This window comes from Triticum dicoccoides, chromosome 5A (genome assembly GCF_002162155.2).
Source record: "Triticum dicoccoides isolate Atlit2015 ecotype Zavitan chromosome 5A, WEW_v2.0, whole genome shotgun sequence".
Taxonomy (NCBI): domain Eukaryota; kingdom Viridiplantae; phylum Streptophyta; class Magnoliopsida; order Poales; family Poaceae; genus Triticum; species Triticum dicoccoides.
The window spans coordinates 47,971,560-47,980,330 of NC_041388.1; positions in this window are offsets into that span (position 1 = coordinate 47,971,560).

The window sequence follows — 8,771 nt, forward strand, 5'->3', positions numbered from 1 at the left end:
ATCGTCGTCATCACCCCCGTGGTGAGCTCATGCTCCTCCCGGTCTTTGTCCCCTTGTTGATTGTGTCCACGAAGTCGGCGTTCTGTGCATATCCGAGGCCTTGATCGCCGGAAATCTTCGCAACCTCTGTCGTTCCCCTTCTTGCACGCTCGAGCTGGCCCACGTACACGCGCCCGTAGCCCCCGCATGCATCTGCACCCGCGCGCGCACCCTGCCTGCTTGCCGCTCGCTCGCCGCGCCATGCTCGCCTCTGCCGCACTTGCTCGCCGACGCCCGAGACGAGCATGGCCTCGTGCTCGAGCCAATCTCCCGCAGCTGCTCCGCATGCACGCATCCATACCCCATTCCTGCAGCCTCCCTAGAAGGATTCCGCACCCCCGCTGGTCCTCTGAAACCACAGCAGTTGTTGTTGTTGGCTCCCATCGCGGGCGAGTCCCCGTGCGGACGCTTCAGTTTGGGTCCTGGTCGCGTTGAGCATATGCTTCGTCTTCCCGCTGATCTCCTTTTGCATCACCAGCACATAGCTAGCCTAGTGGTTGCTAGCCTAGTGGTTGGCGCAGCCACTATCCATCCGAGGGGCCTGGGGATCGAGTTTCAGGCGCCCCATATTTTTGCTCTGTTTTTCCCTTATTACTATGCACACACACACTCGGCACTCACCCGGGCCAAGTCCTCCTGGGCCGCTGCAGGTTGCTGTAATTCGGCCCGTGCATTTTTCCCCACTCTGTGTATTTTAGCATTTTCCTGTGCATTCTTATTTTTAGAAATGCCATTATTTTGCATAGCCCATATCTAAATATCCATGCATCATAATAAAGCATGTAACATATGTAAAATGCTTAGAAATTCATCTAGTTTCATAATATCCAACTCTCATCCATGTTTAAAATGTTTAAACTTGCTGTTTGTTTAATTTTGCATAAATGCCATGTTAAAATGATTTATTCCATAACTTAATAACTGTAGCTCCGAATTTAATAAACTTTATATGTAAATGGGGTAGAAAAATGCCTAGTTTAACATGGTGCACTTTATTTTGCTGTTTAACAACATTAAAATTCTGTTTAGGGCAGAACAGTAGCAAATTCGAAATATGCATATGAGGATTTTCCAGAATTGTTGTTTGTAGTTCCGGCCTCATTTAAACTTGCCTAGATGTGTAGTTTTATTATGCTTCACCTCTTGCCGTGTTTAACAACATTTAATATTGTTGGGTACATAACCGAGAGAGTACTAAATGAGCCATGTGGGGAACTCCACTTAATTTGTAGTGTTGCTTGTTGCACTTTGCCATGCCATGCCTCATTAAACCGGACATGCATCATACTTGATTGTGCATTATGCCATGTGAATGTGATGGTTGTTTACCATGTTGTATGTTCCTTTCCGGTGTTCCTTCTTCTTGATAGTTCCGGTTATGTTGCGATTGTGAGGATTCGTTCGACTACGTCCGTTCATCTTCTTCATGGATTCGTTCTTCTTCCTTGCGGGATTTCAGGCAAGATGACCGTCACCTTGGATCTCATTACTATCATTGCTATGCTAGCTGCTTCGTTCTATTGCTATGTTGCGTTACCTACCACTTGCTTATCAAGCCTCCCAAATTGCCATGAACCTCTAACCTTTGTCACCCTTCCTAGCAAACCGTTGTTTGGCTATGTTACCACTTTGCTCAGCCCCTCTTATAGCGTTGCTAGTTGCAGGTGAAGATGAAAATTGCTCCATGTTGGTTTATGTTTATGTTGGGATATCACAATATTTCTTATATTATTAATGCACCTATATACTTGGTAAAGGGTGGAAGGCTCGACCTTATGCCTGGTGTTTTGTTCCACTCTTGCCACCCTAGTTTCCGTCATATCGTTGTTATGTTCCCGGATTTTGCGTCCCTAACGCGGTTGGGTGATTTATGGGACCCCCTTGACAGTTTGCTTTGAATACAACTCTTCCAGCAAGGCCCAACATTGGTTTTACATTTGCCTCAGCCTATTACCTTATTCCCTTGGGAGTCGCGCATCCCGAGGGTCATCTTTATTTTAGCCCCCCGGGCCAATGCTTGTCTAAGTGTTGGTCCAAACTAGAGTCCTTTGCAGCGCCACCTCGGGGAAACTTGAGGGCTGGTTTTAGTTGTACGGTGTGCTCATCCGGTGTTGCCCTGAGAACGAGATATGTGCAGCTCCTATTGGGATTGTCGGCGCATCGGGCGGTCTTGCTGGACTTGTTTTACCATTGTCGAAATGTCTTGTAAACGGGATTCCGAGACTGACCGGGTCTTCCCGAGAGAAGTAATATCCTTCGTTGATCACGAGAGCTTATAATGGGCTAAGTTGGGACACCCCTGCAGGGTTTGAACTTTCGAAAGCCGTGCCCGTGGTTATGTGGCAGATGGGAATTTGTTGATATCCGGTTGTAGTAAACTTGAAGTAAACTCTTCTAAAATACACCAACCATGTGCGTAACCGTGCTTGTCTCTTTTCGGGGTTGTTCGAGAGGAGAACATGGTTTGTGGGTTATGTTTGACGTAAGTAGGAGTTCAGGATCACTTCTTGATCATTACTAGTTGACGACCGTTTGCTAAGCTCCTCTTCTCGCTCTTGTTTCGTAAGTTAGCCACCATACATGCTTAGTCGCTGCTGTAACCTCACCACTTTACCCCTTCCTTTCCCATTAAGCTTTGCTAGTCTTGATACCCATGGTAATTGGATTGCTGAGTCCTCGTTGCTCACAGATTACTATACCAACAGTTGCAGGTACAGGTTATGCGATGATCATGACGCGAGAGCGATGTTCACTTGTTTTGGAGTTCTTCTTCTTCTTCGTCGATCTTGGGTTAGGTTCCTGGTCGGCAGCCTGGGCTAGCAGGGTGGATGTCGTTTGAGTTTCTGTTTATGTTTCATCCGTAGTCGGATTTTGATCTTGTATATGGTGTATCATTGTATTCATGTGACTTGGTATGTATTGGATGTATCCCCACTATTATGTAATGTTGATGTAATGATATCCACCTTGCAAAAGCGTCTTCAAGATGCGCTTCTATCCTTGGTGGGACCTTCGAGTTCCTTTAAGATAGGGTCGCATCTTGGATGTGACAAGTTGGTATCAGAGCCTCGACCGACCCTAGGGGCCCCCTTGATTGATCGTATAGTTTGGCCGATGTCGTGTCTAGAAAAAAATCTTTTTCGGAGTCTAGTTATATCGGAGAGTAGGAATTCTTTTTACTCCTCAGCCCCTTCGTCGCTCTAGTGAGAAATCTTGACATAGGTGTTTTGAACTACTCCTCTTCTCGTTCAAATTTCTCTTTAGGATCACGCGGTTAGTTTTCGTTCGTTGTTCATCCTCTTTTGTCCGGCGCATTTCTCGTCAAGCTGATTCGACCCTCTTTGTCTTTTGGGAGATCAATCCTCAGCTCTTTTCAACCGATGTTGTTTTCCCTGTCTGAAGTTGTCCTTGTTTTTCCCACCCGCCCACCCTTCTTCTCGGAACCGGAGTCCGAAATCGAATATCCATTCCACTCATGCGAAGCCTTTGCATTCTCTCCTCAATTATTTCAACTGGTGTTTTCTCTTCAAGTTACTCGTCAATTCCCCGTTCAAGTTGCCTCTGTTTTTTTCCCTCCCTCCCACCCCTTTTATTCCGGAGTCTGAGCCTCTATTCGAGCAGTTATTTCATTCATGCGGGGCCCCTTCAATCTTTCCTCAATTGTTTCAACCGGTGAATTCTCGTCTAGTTAATCATCGTTTTTCTCGTTTTCTTTCCGGTGGATCCAATTCAAGTTTTCGGTGTTGATCGTATTCTTTCCTTCGCCGAAGTGTTTTCCCCTTGCTTGTTGCTCCTCTCACCATTCTATTATCCCGGAGTGTTGAAGACATCTCAGAAGATTTGTGTATGCATCCATTTAATTCGAGGTTGTCACGTCATTCAAATATTTCAATCGTTCCGGTGCCGTTTTTTTCAGTGGGCCCTAACCCACAGGTCTTCTCCCAGGATCTTACCTAACTATTCTAACTTCCCGGAGGTATTCTCGAGTTCTTTTCAAATTTGACGTAAGTATGAATTTCATTAGTCAGATGCATTCTCCAAGATAGCTTCTAATTTTTTTTCATTTTGGTTCAATCTTTCCCTTTTTTGTTTTTCTGGAGTATCTCAACCATTTTGATGGTGTTCTCGTCGTCATTTCCAACAGTGGAAGACCGAAGAGGAGTTTCCTCTAAATCTTGTCCATTCTCCCGAAATTCGCGGTGCTAGCTCGATGTTATCCTATCAAATTGTTTCCAGTCGTGCAATTCTTTTAAATCATCCGGAGTATTTTAGGGGTTGCTTTCCATCTCGATCATCCGGAGGTCATCTTTTCGGAATATTTCTTCGTTCTAAGCTTTTGAATTCGTTCTCCAATTATTCTATATCCGTGCATCTTCGTTCATCTCAATATTCTTCCGGTGCTTCGTTCAAGTATTCTTCAATCAGTTCACGATCTTTTTGTTTTTTCCTTAAATTCCCTCAAGTATCTTCGTTCATTTTCTAATTCTTTCCGGCGATTCGTTCTCTTCTCTTCGTTCGTTCCCAAGGTGAATAAGTTGTATGTAATCCATTGCTTCGCATCAATTTATTTGATGAAGGAGAAGCATAACATAATTCTTATTCTCATTTCGTCGTGGTCAAGTTGATTAATTCTTTTCTTCGGAGATTGTCCGTGAGGAATAATCTCTCGATTCCAAGTTGTTCATCTTTTCTTTTCCGGAGTTCCAAGCTTCCTCGGCCATCTCGTCAGAACCTCCATCTAAATCATAGCAAGGCTTAATCCTTATTCTTTCCATCCTTCAATTGTATTTCATCATTCTTTTGTTATCGGAGTTCTTCACGGTGGTTCGTCAGTATTTAATTCATTATTCAAGTGTTCATCAAGATTATTGTTGGAGGAGCTCAAGTATCTTCTTCTTTTTGCTTTTGAGGTGCAATTAATTCTCCGTATTCTTTTGAAGTGGAGTTTTGCATTTCTTCATTCTTCTCAACTATTCAATCTTTTCCGCTTGTGGTCAGAGATCACCTCATAATTTTGAGTTGTTATCTATAAGTCCACAACAAGCAATTCTTTGTTGTTGATTTTCTCAACAATTTCCTTCATTCTTTTCTTCTAAGGATGCCCTCTATTTCATTCGTGGTAGAAGTTGTCATCTTCTTCTCCGTTTTTCTCATTCCACTCTTTTGAGTTTTTCCGGAGGCATTGTGTTGCTCCTCTCGTCAAGTGTCATGCCATCTTGTTAAGTTCAAGTTCTATTCCATTCTATGTTCAACTGAGATCCTATCACAATTCTTTCGTTCTTATTCCTTGTCTATCTTGTTCTAACCGGAGTGGTTTCAGAATCTATCTCGTTCCTCGTGCTTTTGGTTCTCGTCATAATCGTAATTCCTCTTTTCTAACTGAGTGTTCTCGTCTTTGTTCTTCATCTCTCTTTTGTTCTTATTTCACATCATCCCTTTTTCCTCCCCGTCTTGTTCCTAAGATCTCGAGACGAGATCTCTTGTTAGTAGAGGAGAGTTGTAATGCCCCGGATCCGATGCTCGAGTTGCCTTCCTTTTATTTTTAGTTGTTGACGTGTTTTTATTATGTTTGTGGCATTATCATAATTGTTTTGCGTATTTCATTCCTATATGTTTATGCCATGACCATGTTGAGTGCCTTGTCATTTTTGCTTCTTGCATCATGTTCATCTTTTATTATATTGCATTGTGCCATTCTTGTTTGTTTGCCATGATCATCTTGCTTCGTTATATGCTTCATGGTTGTGATGTGCCTCTTGTCATTTTGTTGCATTGCATCATGATTATCATGTGTGTTGCATTTTTCATGTTACTGGCGTGGGTGGCAGCGAAAGTTGCGTGGACTGCGACACACTTCTACTTCTAACCATGTTAGAAGGAGCTCTATCACGGTCTCGCGGTCGCGCACCATTTTTGCCAGCGTCCGGGTGCGCATGCTGGCCCGATGCATCTCGGGGGTGACGCAAAGGGCTCTTCTCGCGGCGGTGCCCGGGGGCACCGACATCGCGGTGTTGCTCGTCATGCGCGGCCTGGGAAGACTGTGGCATGGGCGCCGGCTGGGGCGTCCTGGAGGTCGCCGCGCCGCCCGTGGGATGCATGGCCCCGCCCCTGGACCCAATGGCGTATGGCTCGTCGTCTTGGGCATGAACGACGCCGCTCGCCTGGCTCCGATTGCCAGTGTCATGGATGCTTGTGGGCCACGCCTTCGCTGCCATCCGTGGCTGCCCCGTCGCCCGCCCACAATGGTAGGGGCGGTCCGGCTCCAGACGATCCTATCACTGTGATCCCCTTCTTCTTGGGGGCTATGGTGATGACGAAGTCGATGCGCTAACTTTTAGACCAGATTTTCACAGCCTCAGCTGCCCCTACCTGGCGTGCCAAAGATGTCGGGGAAAAAGACACCTATGGGATCCCGGGGAATCCCTTCTATGGTTGGCGGGGCGTGGAGCTGCGCAAAGAGCAGGTCTATCGATCAGCGCGAGGGGATTTTCACCCAGGTTCGGGCCACAAACAATGCGTAAAACCCTAGTCCTGCTTGTCTGTGTTTATTTGGTGTTCTTCCGTTCTTGCACTAGCTACTATGCGTGCCCAGTCCAAAAAGTCCCCGAGGGAGTCCTGGATTAGGGGGTGTCCGGATGGCCAGACTATACCTTCAGCCGGACTCCTGGACTATGAAGATACAAGATTGAAGACTCCGTCCCGTGTCCGGAAGGGACTTTCCTTGGCGTGGAAGGCAAGCTTGGCGATGCGGATATTTAGATCTCCTACCATTGTAACCGACTTTGTGTAACCCTAACCCTCTCCGGTGTCTATATAAACCAGAGGGCTTTAGTCCGTCGGACAACGTACAACAATCATACCATAGGCTAGCTTCTAGGGTTTAGCCTCCTTGATCTCGTGGTAGATCTACTCTTGTACTACCCATATCATCAATATTAATCAAGCAGGACGTAGGGTTTTACCTCCATCAAGAGGGCCCGAACCTGGGTAAAACATTGTGTCCCTTGTCTCCTGTTACCATCCGCCTAGACGCACAGTTTGGGAACCCCTACCCGAGATCCGCCGGTTTTGACACCGACATTGGTGCTTTCATTGAGAGTTCCTCTGTGCCGTCGCAATCAAGACGGATGCCTCTCCCCGTCTTTAAAGACGGCGCCGTTATTAAGGGAGCCTTGGCTGTCGGCCAAGCTCTCCGGCTAGGTGGTTTTCTTATGACCGCCTGTTCGGCTGTTGCGCTGACGGTGACCTCTCGGGTCATCAAAAGCAATCTTCACGTCAGCTCGGAACTCGTCGAACAGTTGGATCCAATGGAGCTCTCTGCCGTAAGCGAGCTCTTGGATCGCATCACCGCCCTCGGGGTCACTACGGATTACGACCAGGTTGGGCTTAAACCCGATCTAAGAGAGATTAAATCTCCCCAAGTCACCCATGATGTTGCCGTGGTAGAGGCGCAGTGCGGCGACCCTTCATCTATCTTAAGGACTAGCTACATCCGGATTCCCGATCCCTCCAAGCCGGATACCCGTGGATGGGAGGATGTAACTCAAGACCTGAACTTAGAATCAGGCAACGGGCTAGATTCATTGGACAACATCCAAGAATCCAAACTTCAGAGTCCGGAAACTCCTCGGCCTCTGAGTCTCAGATTGGGTGAGGTTTCGGATTTAATTTCACCCACCCACCCGAACATAAGCGATCTATCCCAAATCAGGCAAAATCCTGAAGAAACAATACATCATTACTAGGCGAGGTTCCTCCTGGTTATGAACAGGATAAAAGACTACCGCGAGGAAGACGCAATCTCAATCTTCTGCAATAATTGCAAAGACAAGGGAATCCTCAACGCCATAAGTCGTCGTGATATTACACGCTTCGCTGACTTGGCATACATAGTACAAAAGTACTGTGCGATGAAAAGCTCCTGGAAAACCGAAATAAAATTTTGGGACAATCCGGCCCTGAATAGAAACCCCGTCCGAAATAAAAGGGTGCATCATCGTCAGACACCCGGGTTAAAAACCAAAAACCCAAAACCCTCTACAGGGCATGGAACCGTACTGGAGGGATGGCTTAATGGACCCTGTAAAATTCATAGTATAGAGGACGCCACACCAACTCACAGCCTTAGAGCATGTTGGATACTCCGGCAGGTGGCCAAAATGGGCAAAGATCTCCTAATTCCGGAGGCCGCAGAAAGCCACCCCAGGGACTCCAGTACAGTCTTAACAGTCTTCGAGACTTTCGCATCAAATAATATGCGAAAAAGGACACTCCGCAGCCTCGCCGAAGTTTATCAAGTAGCAATAATAAACCCATGGAGTGACACGGCTATTACTTTTAATGCCAGTGATGAACCTAAACTCCGAACAGCTCGAGCACCAGCCGCATTGGTCCTCAGCCCAATAGTGGATGGCTTTCGCCTCACCAAGGTACTCATGGACGGAGGCAGCGGATTGAACCTCATTTATGAGGAAACCCTTCAAAAAATAGAAATAGACTGGAACCGCATCGAGCGAAGCAGCACAACCTTCAGAGGAATAATCCCCAGTCGGGAAGCGCGCTGTACAGGAAAAATCACACTAGATGTGGTGTTCGGTACGCCGGATAATTATAGGTCTGAAGAGGTCACGTTCCAGGTGGCCCCGTTCAGTAGAGGATACCACGCTCTGCTAGGGCGGGAAGCATTTACAATCTTCCAAGCAATACCCCATTACAGGTACATGAAGCTCAAG